This window comes from Cetorhinus maximus, chromosome 5 (assembly GCF_964194155.1).
Source record: "Cetorhinus maximus chromosome 5, sCetMax3.hap1.1, whole genome shotgun sequence".
NCBI lineage: Eukaryota > Metazoa > Chordata > Chondrichthyes > Lamniformes > Cetorhinidae > Cetorhinus > Cetorhinus maximus.
The window spans coordinates 170,315,475-170,331,377 of record NC_135883.1 but is presented as its reverse complement, the minus strand read 5'-3'; the positions used below and the strand labels follow the sequence as shown (position 1 = coordinate 170,331,377).

Here is a 15,903-nt window from a genome sequence, read left to right as displayed (position 1 = left end):
GATGTTTTTGGTGTACATAAATGATTTGGACTTAAATGTAGTGGGTATGACCAAGAAGTTCATGGATGACACGAAAATTGGTAGGGTGGTAAATAGGGAGGAGGATAGCTGTAAACTGCAGGAGGATATCAATGGACTGGTCAGGTGGGTAGAGCAGTGGCAATTGGAATTCAACCCAGAAAAGTAATGCACTTGGGGAGGGCTAACATGATTACACTATGAATGGTAGGACCCTGGAAAGTACTGAAACTCGGAGGGACCTTGGTGTGCATATCCACAGATCCCTGAAGGTAGCAGGGCAGGTAGATAAGGTAGTTAAGAAGGCATATGAGATACTTGCCTTTATTAGCCAAGGCATAGAATACAAGAGCAGGGAGGTTATGCTGGAAATGTGTAAAACCATGCGTTGGCTACACTGGAGTATTGCCTGCAGTTCTAGTCACCACCTTTATAGGAAGGGTATGATTGCACTGGAGAGGGTGCAGAGGAGATTTACCAGGATGCTGCCTCGGCTGGAGGGTCTGAGCTATGATGAAAGATTGGATAAGCTGGGGTTGTTTTCCTTGGAGCAGCAAATGTTGAGCAGGGACCAGATAGAGATGTGTGAGATTATGAGGGCCGTAAATAGGTTGGATAGGAAGGCACTTTTTCATTAGTAGAGGGGTCAATAACCAGGGGGCATAGATTTAAGGCAAGAGGTAAAACGCTAAGATGGGAGTTGAGGAGAAATATTTTCACCCAGAAGGTGGTGGGAGCCTGGAACTCACTGCCCTAAAGGGTGGTTGAGTCAGAAACTCTTGTAACATTTAAAAAGTATTTAGATATTCACTTACATTGCCATAGCCTCTAGGGCTATGGGCCAAGTGCTGGAAAATGGGATTAGTAAATGGGATTAGTGTAGTCAGATCTTTGTTGACTGGCGCAGACACGATGGGCCGAATGGCTTCCAACTTTGCTGTAAATGTCTGTGAGCCTATGAATCTAGAGTCATTCGCAACAATTGTCAGCCAGAAGTGCCGAGTGGATGATCCATCTCAGACTCCTCTGGAAGTCCCCAGCATCACAGATGCCAGTCTTCAGTCATTTCAATTCAGTGCGCGTGGTATCAAGAAACAGCTCAAGACACTGGATACTGCAAAGGGTACGGACTTTGACAATATTCCAGCAATAGTACTGTAGACTTGTGCGGCAGAACTTGCTGCGCCCCGAGCCAAAGTGTTTCAGTACAGCTACAACACTGACATCTACCCAACAATGTGGAAAATTTCCCAGGTGTGTCCTGCACACAAAACGCAGGACAAATCCAGCCCAGCCAATTACTGTCCCATCATTCTACTCTCAATCATCAGTAAACTGATGGAAGGGGTCATCAACAGTGCTATCAAGTGGCACTTGCTTAGCAATAACCTGCTCATAGACGCTCAGTGTGGGTTCTGCCAGGGCCTCTCAGCTCCTGTCCATATTTCTGCCTTGGTTCAAACATGGGCAAAAGAGCTGAACTCCAGATGTGAGGTGAGAGTGACTGCTCTTGACATCAAGGCAGCATTTGACTGAGTGTGGCATCAATGAGCCCTAGCAAAACTGGAGTCAATAGAAATCAGGGGCAAAACTCTCTGCTGATTGGAGTCATACCTAGCACAAAGGAAGATGGTCGTGGTTGTTGGAGGTCAATCATCTCAGTTCCAGGACATCACTGCAGGAGTTCCTCAACGTAGTGCCTTAGGCCTAACCATCTTCAGCTGCTTCATCAATGACCTTCCTTCCATCATAAGGTCAGAAGTGGGGACTTTCGTTGATGATTGCACAATGTTCAGCACCATTCACGACTCCTCAGATAGTGAAGCAGTCTATGTCCAAATGCAGTAAGACCTGGACGATATCCAGGCTTGTGCTGACAAATGGCAAGGTGTTACAACCGATGCAGTTGGTAAAGCGGAGTTATCTAAAATTCAAGAGGGAAACTTTAAACAACTGTCATAACCTATAATTTTAAGTGTTATGTTTGAGATGCGACTCTAAATTCAGGAATCAGACCATCAGTTTTCTAGGTTTTATATTAAACTAAATGAAACATTTTATTAACTTATACAGGTTAAAAATATATGTATACATGGCTACCAATTACTACTATCATAACTTTTAACAAATTGAACTAATCTCCATTAAGGCAACAGCAACCCATAGACTTAACCAGACACCAGGCAAAGCATTTTCACCTTATGAATTCAAGATGAGGTTATTTCACTCTGGTTCGTGTGGCGAGAGTTGGAGGCTTGCAGCTGCCTTTTGATCTCACATTGCCTCTGCTCTGCATACCCGAAAACTACTGAAGTTATATCTCCCACCACTGATTGAATTTGAATTCTCATTGTCTCACCAACCTCTTTGAATTTCACCTCCTAACAATGAAACCCATTTCATAATACCAATTTTATTAGTAATATAAACATTTTGCTTGGTAGCCGCTAGAAAGACATCAATTTTTACCCTCCTTGAATGCTGTTTTCAAAAATGCAAATACATACTATCTCCCTTACATATCAAAACTAGTACCCGTCAAAGCACCCAGACTAGCTGGCTTTAATCCAATTAAGACACACCTGCAGACTAAACCTCTACTGTAAAAGAAAAATATTTTCCAAAATATTATATACATTAATAGCTTCATGACACCCCCTTCCTTAACAGAAAATGAACTGTCATAATTCTAAAAGACGACTTCATTTTAATAACCCATCTCACACTACCTCCTATACTCATTGCACTATTACATTACCAGATGCATGCATGAACATAATATAAAAACACAAGTCCTTGGTATCAACAGAAATCACTTCAGTTCAGTGTCCAGTTTTTTCTTAAATGTCCCAATTTCCTTTAAGCTTCAAACTCTTCATATTGCATCTGCGAACAGATTTTCTCTTTCAGCAATATGTATAATATGTCGATTAAATGGTTGTAATAATAGACTCCATCCGAAAAGCCTTGCACTTTTGTCTCGAAATTTGTCCAAAAACTTCAAAGAATTGTGGTCTGTACAAATAGTTGTTTCTGATGAATTGTTTGCAACATAAATTTCAAAATGCTGCAATGCTAACATGAAACTCAAACGGCAAAATTTTATGTTCGTGGGTTGGGCTGGCCTAACCAGCTTGGCGGCCGGCAGGCGGCCGATTGCCGCTGACGAAACGGGCCGCGCCGCCATTTTCCATGGGCGGGCCAATTAAGGCCCGTACTGCTGCTTAGCGACTCCCGTGGAGAACGGGAAAATAGTCGTGGGGCCGGACGACCTCAGACTGCCGGTTCCAATGGGGAGCCGGCAGCCTGTTTAAAGAGTGGCCAGGCAGCCTGCTTGAAGCAGTGCACCATGGCCACTCAGAGAGGTAGAAATGCTCCAAGGATGGCAGAGGAGGAGGAGGTGGAGGAGGAGGGGGGCAGGCTGCAGGAGAGGCCATGGTGGTGAGGGGGTGGGGCGACTGTGCACCCAGATTCTCGGACGCACACCTTGCTGTCCTCCTGGAAGAGGTGGGCCAGCGACGTGATGTTCTCTATCCTGAGGATGGGAGGAGGAGGGCCCCCCATGTTACCAGCCAGGCGTGGGACGAGGTGGGTGAGGCTGTAAGTGCCCATGATGACGTCAGACGCACTGGCACACACTGCCAAAAATGCTTCAATGATTTGCTGCGCTCCGGATAGGTGAGTACCATGTCTGTCTGGGCTATTTGGGGCAGAAGGCAGCCTTAGCCTTTGCACCCTGCCCCCCCACCCCACCATGTATGGCTGCCGTTACTGCATAGGGCATCTGTCGCACACTGGATGGGCAAATGGGTACTGACAATGCTTACATCAGTCTTAGTGGTTGAGGAGAAGAAGGGCTTTCTGCGCAGCATATGTTGGTTTCTGTGGCATTTGAGTATTTTGGGGGCAAACTGCAGGGGAGGCCGGTAGACATACTCAGAACTCCAACACATGTCATATTGATGGTAATGACATGGTCCAAGGGGTGCCTCAAGGTCTTTTGGGCAAGTCCCTTCTGCTGGCATCGGCGCCACACCTATTTGATCCTCCTTTCCATGGGCGCTAGGACCCGTGTGCTATTCAAAGTGATGGGCGCTGAATGTGTCCAAGGTATCCATTGGGGGAGGGGGTTGGGACCAGCCGTACTATCTTCTGGGGACTCATCACCAGTAGTGTGGACAGGAGCTGCTGGAGGCCTCAGATGGCCCACTGTGGTTGGGGTGCGGCATGTGCGTGCAGTTTACATGAGCGACCTGCCCCAATAAATCCTCTTATGTGTTTTGCAGGCCAAAAGTAACCACAATGCCCGGGAGCGCCTGAGGACTGGAGGTAGGCGCGCCCTCCTCCAGCGCCTCACCCCATTTGAGGAGCAGGCCATGGAGGCCAGGAGGCAGGAGACCAGGGCAGCTGGGGGCAGCGAGGCTGGGGTCCAGCGGGCAGGTATTTGAGGTCCACAGTCCCATCCACTCTGTGTGCCCACCATCCAAACCACTGATGGTTGCTGCAATCGTTAATGCTGCAACAATGCTCATTCACTGACTGAGGCATTCTGACATCTGGGTCATATAGGAGGGACCCTTGTCCCCTTGAGGATTAGCCTCTCCACCACCTTCCAAAGTCACCTTATCCCATTTGTGACCACTATCACCATGGTCTCACATGCCATTGTGTTGCTGCTGCACACCCAAAAACTTATTCCATTTTCGGGGGTTTGGGACCTCCCACACCCTTGCAGCCAGTGCGCCCCACATTACTTTGTCCAGAAGGTCCTCAGCTCATCAGCTGTGAACCTCATGGCACTCAACTTAGATGAATGCCACCACGTTACTCATCCCTGCGCCAAGGGGAAATGTTGCCTTCTGGCCACCCAGTCTATGCCCCTCCTTACAGAATGAAGGGCAATAATATGACCTCTCAAACTTCTGAGTTCGGCGGAAAATGACACAACTGTTTGAAATGTTTCCTCAGCCGCGCAATTATCCAGGCAACAATGCATCCACATCAGATACCTCTGCACTCTCCCCACTCCTCTGGTTCTTTACAAGCCATGTGCCATTCATGAGGCCATCTAACCAGCCTGTTTGCATGTGCGTTGGGGCCCAACTTGACTCATTTGGACCTCACCAATGTTCTTTTAAGGGTCTTTAAGGATGAGCTACTTATGAGGGTGGGGGGGAAAGGGATGAAAGGTTGAAGTGAATGCACGCTAACTGATGCACTGTCCTTGTTGTTAATTTCAGCATCACCACCAGAGCGACCCGCACGTCCTCAACGCAGCCCCCCCTCCACACCTGAGGGGCAACATGTGCAACTTGCTGCACATCATTTCAGCCAGCCAGGCACCAGCGCAGACACACACACCTCGGTGGGGACTTTACCATCAGCTAGTGTCCCGGGTCACAGTGGAGAGGGCACATCACGATTGCTAGAGGAGATGGTAGGGGCAGAGAGTGCCGATGGCTCCAACAGCCGGAGGGCTGCAGGAGATGAGGCACATGCTGAGTCCGGCACTGATGACGTGCCCCTGGAGTTGTCCCCATTGCAGCAGCTGCAGTAAAAGCGTCGGTAAGTGCATTTGCATCTGGCAGGGTTGCATGAGGGAATGGTTCAGTTGCTCTCTGCGACCGAGGAGTCTAGGCAGAGTGCACGCGAAGAATCCGCCCTCAGAGCAGAACATCAGGATTCCTTCAATGAGAGATTGGCGACTCTCATAGAGAGAGGCTTCCACCAAATGGATCAAAATACGATTGAGTTACGCTCTGACCGGCAAGCCCTCACAGCGATTCTGGCCACAGGTGGTGTTTCCCATTGTGGGAGATGTTGTGGACACCAAGCACCGGCACTCGGCATCCATGCATCTGCGGTGAGCAGGGAGGTAGATTTGGACCTCACGTCGGTGTAGCAGCTGCCTGCCGTCACTGCAAGCTCCTCTCATAGTGCTCTGGATGAGGGCAGCAGCTCCTCCGCACCTCTGCCAGTCAACGTCGCTTCCGTTGAGGCTGCGACAACTGGGGAGGTGCCAGTTTAGGAGCTGGCAACTCCCTTCCAGGCGGGGCCATCACAGGCTCCATGGGCCAGAGGACGCCCGCCAAGGTCATCCAGGCCAATAGGACAGCAGAGTCAGCAGGCTGTCTCTCAAGCCACTCCAAGCGATGGGGCGGCACCTAGACGTAGCACCCAGAAACGAAAACATAAGGCACCTTAGGCACTCCCCGGGTATGCCACCGGTGATTTTGTGTTGGCCTTAGCATAGGGATCACTTTTTGTAACATTGTCAAATAATCATGTGCGCTTTAATTGTGGCCACGTGTGGAAGTTCCAGGCAATGCTGCTCCTGCTGATCCATGTGTGTGGAGTTAGCTGAAGGTTCTTTGGATTAAATTGTCCCGGATGTCCCTGACTCCTTGGTGTAAATGCGGGTCGTCTTTGTGGCCCTCATCATCGCCCTGTACTTCCTCATCCTCTGAGACACTGCTGGATTCATCATTTGCAGCCTCATCCAGGGCGTCAAGGTCTTCATCATCAATTGCATCCCCCCTTTCCAGTGCAAGATTGTGCAGGGCGCAGCAGACTACCACGATCAGAAAGATATGATCTGGGGGTTACTGGAGTGCGCCCCCTGAGCAGTCCAGGCAACGGAAGCGCATTTTGAGAAGACTGATGGCTCTCTCCACCACAGCCCTTGTGGTGCCCTGGCTCCTATTGTACCGATGCTCAGCTTCTGTTCTTGGACGGCGTAGTGGCATCATGAGCCACCTTCGCAGGGGATAGCCCTTGTCACCCAGCAGCCAACCACCCAGCCGAGCCGGAGCACTGAAGAGCCCCAGCACCTGAGAGTGTCTGAGGATGTAGGCGTCATGGAAGCTGCCTGGAAACCTTGCACAGACTTGTAAAATCTGTATCCTGTGATTGAACACTATCTGCACGTTCATGGAGTGGAAGCCCTTCCTGTTGACAAAGGCACCGAGCTCACATGCTGGCGCCTTGGTGGCCACATGTGTACAATCTATAGCACCCTGGATGCGGGGAAATCCAGCAATGGCTACAAAGCCTCTGGTTCGCTGTGCCTGACTTGCCTGGTCGCAGCGGAAGTGGATAAAGGTGGATACCCGCCTGAACAGAGCGTCTGTAACCTGCTTGACACAGGTGTGGACAGCTGATTTGGAGAAACCGCAAAGATCACCCACCGAGCCCTGGAAGGAGCCAGAGGCATAGAAGTGGAGGGCAACTGTGAGCTTCAGAGCCGTGGCATGGGGTGTCCTCCCACATAGTTAGGGGAGATCTCAGGGCCAATCATCTGACAGATATAGTTGACTGTCTCCCTTGAGAGTCGGAGCCTCCTTCGGCACTGCACCTCAGTCATATGGAGGCAGCTGCTTCACCTGTATACCCTGTCAGCAGGATAGTGGCGTCGTCTGCGGCCCCTTGCACCTTGGACAACCTCTTGGCCCTACGCCCCTTGTGCCTGCACCTGGACACCAAAAGGTGCCTCCCTTGGAGGCTGATTGTCCACTCCTGACCTCCTCCTGATTCTATCCCTCCCTTCCTCCTCAGGGGAGCTGCCTGTACTGGAGATGTCAGAACCCATACCCCCGGGCTAAATGGAGGCCTCCGGAAAGCTGCAAGGCCGAGAAAGATTGCTGTCTGCAGAATGCTTTCACTTTACACAAAAACCTCTTGGACATTGATAGAACTACTAACAATCACACAGGTATGTTTTAAACACTTTCATCAATTATAACTTCGTGAAAAACATCAACAACCCCTCTGAGTCCACATGTCCCGACATTGCAAAAGTTTTCTTAAATAATCTCCTGCCCGCCTGCCTGTTTGGCACGTGCTCCGACCCGAAGTTTGCATGGGCCCCTCAAAATCCTGGACAATTGGCAAGTTAAGGGCCTTAATGAGCCCTTCAATTGATGGCAGGCGAACTGATCATAATTTGGGAGACACGGCAAAAATTCATCCCTAGGAAGAAGAAGCATACTGAAGGGAGGACGAGGCAACCATGGCTGACAAAGGACGTCAGGGACAGCATAAAAGCTAAAGAGAAAGCATACAATGCGGCGAAGAGCAGTGGGAAGCCAGGGGATTGAGAAGCCTGCAAAGACCAACAGAGGACAACTAAAAAAGAAATAAGGAGGGAGAAGATTAAATATGAGGGTAAACTAGCCAGTAATATAAAAGAAGATTGCAAGCAATTTTTTAGATATATAAAGGGTAAGAGAGAGGCAAAAGTGGACATTGAGCCACTGGAAAATGACGCTGGAGAAGTAGTAGTGGGGAACAAAGAAATGGCGGAGGAACTGAATAGGTACTTTGTGTCAGTCTTCATGGTGGAAGACACGAGTAACATCCCCAAAGTTCAAGAGAGTTGGGAGGCAAAGGTGACTATAGTGGCCATTACCAAGGGGAAGGTGCTAGGAAAACTGAAAGGTCTGAAGGCGCATAAATCACCTGGACCAGATGGATTACACCCCAGAGTTCTGAAGGAGATAGCTGAAGATACAGTGGAGGCATTAGTGGTGATCTTTCAGGAATCACTGGAGTCAGGGAGAGTCCCAGAGGACTGGAAAATCGCTAATGTAACCCCCCTATTTAAGAAAGGAGTGAGGCAAAAGATGGGAAATTACAGGCCGATTAGCCTGGCCTCGGTCGTTGGTAAGATTTTCGAGTCCATTTTTAAGGATGAGATTTCAGAATACTTGGAAGTGCATGGTAAAATAGGGCAAAGACAGCATGGTTTCATCAAGGGGAGGTCATACCTGACAAATCTGTTAGAATTCTTTGAGGAGGTAACGAGCAGGTTAGACAAAGGAGAGCCAATGGATGTTATCTACTTGGACTTCCAGAAGGCCTTTGACAAGGTGCCACACAGGAGGCTGCTCAGTAAGATAAGAGCCCATGGTGTTAGAGGCAAGGTACTAGCATGGATAGAGGATTGGCTGTCTGGCAGGAGGCAGAGAGTGGGGATAAGGGGGTCCTTCTCAGGATGGCGGCCGGTGACTAGTGGAGTTCCGCAGGGGTCAGTGTTGGGAGCACAACTGTTCACTTTATATTAATGATCTAGATGAAGGAACTGAGGGCATCCTGGCTAAGTTTGCAGATGATACAAAGATAGGCGGAGGGACAGGTAGTATTGAGGAGGTGGGGAGGCTGCAGAAAGATTTGGACAGGTTAGGAGAATGGGCAAAGAAGTGGCAGATGGAATACAACGTGGGGAAGTGTGAGGTCATGCACTTTGGTAGGAAGAATAGAGGCATAGACTATTTTCTAAATGGGGAGAGAATTCAGAAATCTGGGGTGCAAAGGGACTTGGGAGTCCTAGTCCAGGATTCTCTTCAGGTTAACTTGCAGGGGTTGATTCGGTAGTTAGTAAGGCAAATGCAATGTTGGCATTTATTTCGAGAGGACTAGAATATAAAAGCAGGGATGTGCTGCTGAGGCTTTATAAGGCTCTGGTCAGACCACATTTAGAATATTGTGAGCAATTTTGGGCCCCGTATCTTATGAAGGATGTTCTGGCCCTGGAGAGGGTCCAGAGGAGATTCACGAGAATGATCCCAGGAATGAAAGGCTTAACATATAAGGAACGTTTGAGGACACTGGGTCTATACTCGATGGAGTTTAGAAGGATGAGGGGGGATGTGATTGAAACTTATAGAATACTGAAAGGCCTGGATAGAGTGGATGTGGGGAAGATGTTTCCATTAGGAGAGACTAGGACCCGAGGGCACAGCCTCAGAGTAAAGGGAAGACGTTTTAGAACAGAGATGAGGAGAAACATCTTTAGCCAGAGAGTGGTGAATCTGTGGAATTCGTTGCCACAGAAGGCTGTGGAGGCCAGGTCATTGAGTGTATTTAAGACCGAGATAGATAGGTTCTTGATTGGTAAGGGGATCAAAGGTTACGGGAGAAGGCGGGAGAATGGGGTTGAGAAACTTATCAGCCATGATTGAATGGCGGAGCAGACCCGATGGGCTGAATGGCCTAATTTCTGCTCCTATGTCCTATGGTCTTATGATCGCGCCCGCCCACTGAAATATTGCGATGGCGCACTCTGACGTCGGCACACTCGCGTCATATTACACGTGCGGGCTACGCACGTCAGCTGGAAAATTCTAGCCAAAGTCTTTTTCTCGATCTTTGAAAATGTTCTCTGTTCTGTGAAAAATACTCTTATTTCGATTCCAGTGCCATCTTCTTGTAACAGTGCAGCCCCAATGCCTCTATCGCTTGTGTCAACGGCCAACTTGAATTGCTTGGCATAATTGGGTACTGCCAATACTGGTGTCGTAGTTAAAACTATCGAATGTCTCCTGACACTCCAGTGTCCATTGAAACTTCTTGTTCTTTTTTAATAGTTCAGTCGGTGGAGCAAATTTCAGGTAAAACCCACTCATGCCCAGAAATCTCAAAACTTCTTGTTTTGTTGTAGGCACTGGGAAATCCATGATAGCCTTGACTTTCGCATCTCTCAGAGCCACCTTACCATGTCCAATGGTATGGCCTGGATACATAACTTGAGCTTTTGCAAATTCGCTTTTAGTGAACTTCAAGTTCATCACTAAATTAACTTCTTGTAGTCGAGTAAATAATTCTTCCTGATGCTGTAAATGCTCCTCCCATGTCTGACTGAAAACAATTTAGATCATCAGTATAAACCGCACAATTGCTTAAACCCGCAATTACTTTGTTTTTCAGTCTTTGAAATGTCGCAGGTGCATTCTTCATTCCAAATGGCATGATTTTGAACTGATATAGTCCATTTGGCATTACAAAAGCTGATATCTCCTTTGCTCTCTCTGACAACGGTACCTGCCGATATCCTTTTAGCAAGTAAATCCTTGTGATAAATTTCGATTGTCCCACTTTCTCAATGCAGTCCTCCAACCGTGGTATGCGATATGAATCCACTTTTGTCACCGCATTCACTTGTAGTCGAGTAAATACAGTAGTCCACGCACGGTCTTTGTGTTCCATCCAGTTTCGGTACCAGTACAATAGGTGAACTCCAGTTACTGCAACTAGACTCAATGATATCATTTTGAAGCATGAAATCAATTTATTTTTGTACTTGTGATAGCTTTGCCAGATTTAATCTATAAAGTTGTTGTCTCACTGAAGATGATATTTCTACACTTATAGCATGTAAAACTAAATGTGTCTTTCCCAACTTATAGGTTTGTGTGACTTGACACTTGCTTGGAAGGTAACTCAATATTTCATTTAAATTTTCAAGCACCCCCTCTTTATCCAATTTGCTTAGAGGAAAGTCAGTTTCAAAGTCCTGCACTTCTACCTCTTTCTCATCATCCACCATCACTAACACCTCTTTGTGTTCCTCTTCCCTGTCAAAGTACTTTTTAAGCATATTTACATGACACACCCTCTGCTTCTTTCTTCTATCTGGAGTATTTATTAAATAATTTGCTTCACTCAATTCCTTTTCAATCCTGTAAGGCCCATTAAACATTGCATTTAATGAATCCCCTAGTACTGGTAACAAAACTAATACTTTCTCTCCAGAAACAAAACTAAATTTTAGCCTTCTTATCTGCTTTCACTTTCATCACTTGCTGTGAGATCTCTAAATGCTCCTGAGACAGCTCACATGCTCTGTTAAATCTTTCCCTGAAATTTGATATGGAATCCAAGAGAGTAGTTTCTGAATTTTGACCCACCAATTTCTCAAATCAATTTCAGTGGACCCTTACCTCATGACCATAAACTAGTACAAAAGAGCTAAAAGCAGTCAATGCATTATGACCATCCCTAATAGCAAATAACAAAAATGGAATTCCTGTATCCCAATCCTGTGCATAATTCTGACACCATGCTCTTATCATAGTTTTTAAAGTTTGATGCCATCTTTCCAAAGCTCCTTGTGACTCCGGATGATAAGCTGTTGACTTAAACTGTTTTATCCCCAAACTGTTCATTACTTTCTTTAACAGCTGTGAAATGAAACTTGACCCCTGATCTGATTGTTCTTTAGGTAAACCATATCTTGTAAAAATTGAATTAACTCCTCCACAATCTTCTTAGTTGTAATATTTCTTAACGATATCGCTTCAGGAAACCTAGTAGACACATCCATTATTGTTAATAAATACTGATTTCCACTTTTAGTTTTAGGGAGGGGTCCTACGCAAACAATCATGACCCTGGTAAAAGGTTCTTCAAATGCTGATATTGGGATTAAAGGCAAAGGCTTAATCACTGCTTGTGATTTTCCTGTTACTTGACATATGTGACAGGTTCTACAGAATTTGACTACATCCCTATGCAATCCTGGCCAAAAAAACACCCCTATATATTTTCCTGTGTTTTCCTAATTCCTAAATGTCCCCCATTGGAATTTCCTGAGCAATCCTCAGAATCTCATTTCTATAACCTAATGGGATAATAATCTGATGCACCTCCCTCCAGCTTTCATTTGTTGAGACGTAATCTGACCGCCAATTTATCATTAATATATTCCCTCAAAGATAATAACATACTGGAATACATTTTGCTTTGGTTCCTGAATAAGCTTTCTGATATAACTATTTTAATTGCAAATCATTCTTCTGTAACTCCACTAACCTCTTTGAGTTAAACACTTCAACTGAACTGTCCTGCATTCCTTCCTCCTGAACAATATTATCATATACAGTACCAGCTAATTGGATTTTGGCACCTTTTTCTTGCCTTTGAAGTGCCTGCTTATCTTGTTTATTTTGCTTTTCCCGATGGATCTTTGATCTCAATATAACACAATCAGGAAACAATCCAGGATGTTCCTTCTGTAGCACTTCTGTTGAAAACACTTCTACAGGCTGCTGAACTACCACAGTTATCACCCACATTTGTGACCCATCTATTTCATTACCCAGAATAAATTGAACCCCTGCAATGGTTAACTTTTCCACCACCCCAACTATCCCTTTGCCATTCTTCCGTCTGCTCTTTAAATTTACCTTCCACAATGGAATAGATTTAGCATCTCCATGGACCCCACTTATTATTATGACCAATGCAGTTGGTAAAGTGGAGTTATTTTAAAAATCCCAGAGGGAAACTTTAAACAACTGTCTAAAGTGTTTAAGTGTTATGTTTGAGATGCAACTCTAAATTCAGGAATCAGACCATCAGTTCTTCACGTTTTACATTAAACTAAATGAAATATTTTATTAATTTATACAGGTTAAAAATATATGTAAACATGGCTACCAACTACTACTATCATAACTTTTAACAAATTCCCAAACTAATCTCCATTAAGGCAACAGCATCGCATAGACTTAACCAGACACCAGGCAAAGCATTTTCACCTTATGAAATCAAAATGAGGTTCTTTGACTCTGGTTCATGTGGAGAGAGTTGGAGGCTTGCAGCTGCGTTTTGATCTCACATTGCCTCTGCTCTGCATACCCAAAAACTACTGAAGTTAAATCTGCCACCACTGATTGAATTCAAATTCTCTTGTCTCACCAGCCTCTTTGAACTTCACCTTTTAGCAATAAAATCCCTTTCATAATACCAATTTTATTAGTAATATAAACATATTGCTTGGTAGCTGCAAGAAAGGCTTGAGTTTTCACCCCCCCCGCTTCTTGAATGCTGTATTCAAAAATGCAAATGCATGCCATCTCCCTTACATATCAAAACTAGTACCCATCAAAGCACCCAGACTAGCTGGCTTTAATCCAATTAAGACACACCTGCAGACTAAACCTCTACTGTAAAAGAAAAATATTTTCCAAAATATTATATACATTAATAGCTTCATGACACAAGAGGCATTTGTGCCACACAAGTGCCAGGCAATGACCATCTCCAACACAAGAGAATCTAAGCATCACCCCTGGACATTCAATGGCATTACCATTGCTGAATCCCCCACTATCAACATCCTGGGGGGGTTACCACTGATCAGAAACTGAACTGGTCTAGCCATTTAAATACCGTGGCTACAAGAGCAGTTCAGAGGCTCGGAATTCTGTGGCGAGTAACTCACCCTCTGACTCCCCAGAACCTCTCTACCATCTACAAGGCACCAGCAACGAGTGTGATGGAATATCCTCCACTTACGTGGATGAGTGCAACTCCAACAACACTCAAGAAGCTTGACACCATCCAGGACAAAGCTGCCTGCTTGATTGGCAGCTCTTTTCCACAAACATTGACACCTTCCACCTCCGACAAACAGTGGCAGCAGTGCGTCCCATCTACAAGTGCACTTTATGAACTCACCAAGCCTCCTTAGATAGCACCTTCCAAGCCCACGACCACTACCATCTAGAAGGACAGAGGCAGCAGACATATGGGAGCACCACCGCCTGGAAGTTGCCCGAAGCCACTCACCACCCTGACTTTGAAACATATTGCTATTCCTTCACTGTCGCTAGGTCAAAATCCTGCAACACCCTCCCTAACAGCACTTTGGATGTACCTATACCACAGGGACTGCCGCGGTTCAAGAAGGCAGCTCACCACCACCTTCGCAAGGTCAATAACAGATGGACAATAAATGCTAGCCTAGCCAGTGAAGCCCACATCCCGTAAATGAATAAAAAAACCTCACTGAAATGATGTCCAGCACTGCTGGCATCAGAAGTATGCGTGCACACTGCTGATGTCATTTTGGAGACAAAACAGCATTCATAATGCCAAATTAAATAGTTGCTATGAAACTGAATTTTATGGCAGTTGCATTCTGTACTATTTTAGTCCCACTGTCTCTTTCGAGCTGATGGATTGGAATTTTGTAGTAGTAACAATCTATAGGCACATCAGTAATAAAATCAGAATAAAACTACAAATTCTGGAAATCTGAACGCAAAATAAATGCAGAAAATATAAAAGCAAAATACTTACCGCGGATGCTGGAAATCTAGAACAAAAACAAAAATACCTGGAAAAACTCAGCAGGTCTGACAGCATCTGCGGAGAGGAACACAGTTAACGTTTCGAGTCCGAATGACTCTTCATCAGAACTAAGGAAAAATAGAAAAGAGGTGAAATATAAGCTGGTTTAAGGGGGGGTGGGGGAGGTTTGACAGGTAGAGCTGGATAGAGGGCCAGTGATAGGTGGAGATTGCCAAAAGATGTCATAGACAAAAGATTGCCAAAATATAAACCAGGTTTGAGATAGAAATCAGGCCACTAGTGTTGAGCAAGATGAACTCACAAAAGAAGATACTAAAACGGTTTGGGTAATGTGATAAATATTTAAACTCTGTCCCAACAGAAATGATCAGACTCGGCATTTAAGTTGGCAGAGAAGACATGTTTCTTCAACATCTTCCCCTCCATTTTCACCATCTTACCTCACTTCAAATCAGGCTTAGTTGGTCATATGGTGTTGAAAAATATATTCCTATAATTTATTTGGTGCCACAACCCCACATAAACTAAAAATTTCAAAAAGCCAAATGTGATGTCAGAACATAGCAGGAGTCAGCAAAGTGGCCACAGAAGGATTAGGTATGCACATAAATTTTGCTCTTCTGAGGATACCTTGTGGGCCAGGAAGAGGCGTGTTCCCCAGTTCCTGCAGAGATTCCTTAGAACTTCTTTCTCCATCGTTGCGGCATATGTTGTCAATACTCTCCATCTTACAATGAACAATCTCTTGGATTCCTGGTGTCCTGGAGTTACGCTTGGAGTTCCCACTATCCTAAAAGCCACTCTTGCCAATTTTCAGTGGGAGATGTTGTTGTAATATGCCTTTAAGGGATAGCAGCGTGCCATCATTTTAAGTGTGTGATGTGATCCAGGCTCAGTTTCACTTCGGCCTGGAGCAGAACACAGCAGACACAGCACTGCTGTTGATGTTGCTTAGAATTAACAAATGAACCCACAACATGTTTATATCATTATAAAACCACAACAGATATA

General features: G+C 45.7%; 1 protein-coding gene across 1 annotated transcript in view; it reads left to right on the top strand.

The window, feature by feature from the left end:
* LOC144681152 (dynein axonemal heavy chain 8-like) overlaps positions 1-15,903 on the top strand; it is a 1,929,890-nt gene that overhangs the window by 751,801 nt on the left and 1,162,186 nt on the right. The window lies entirely within an intron of this gene.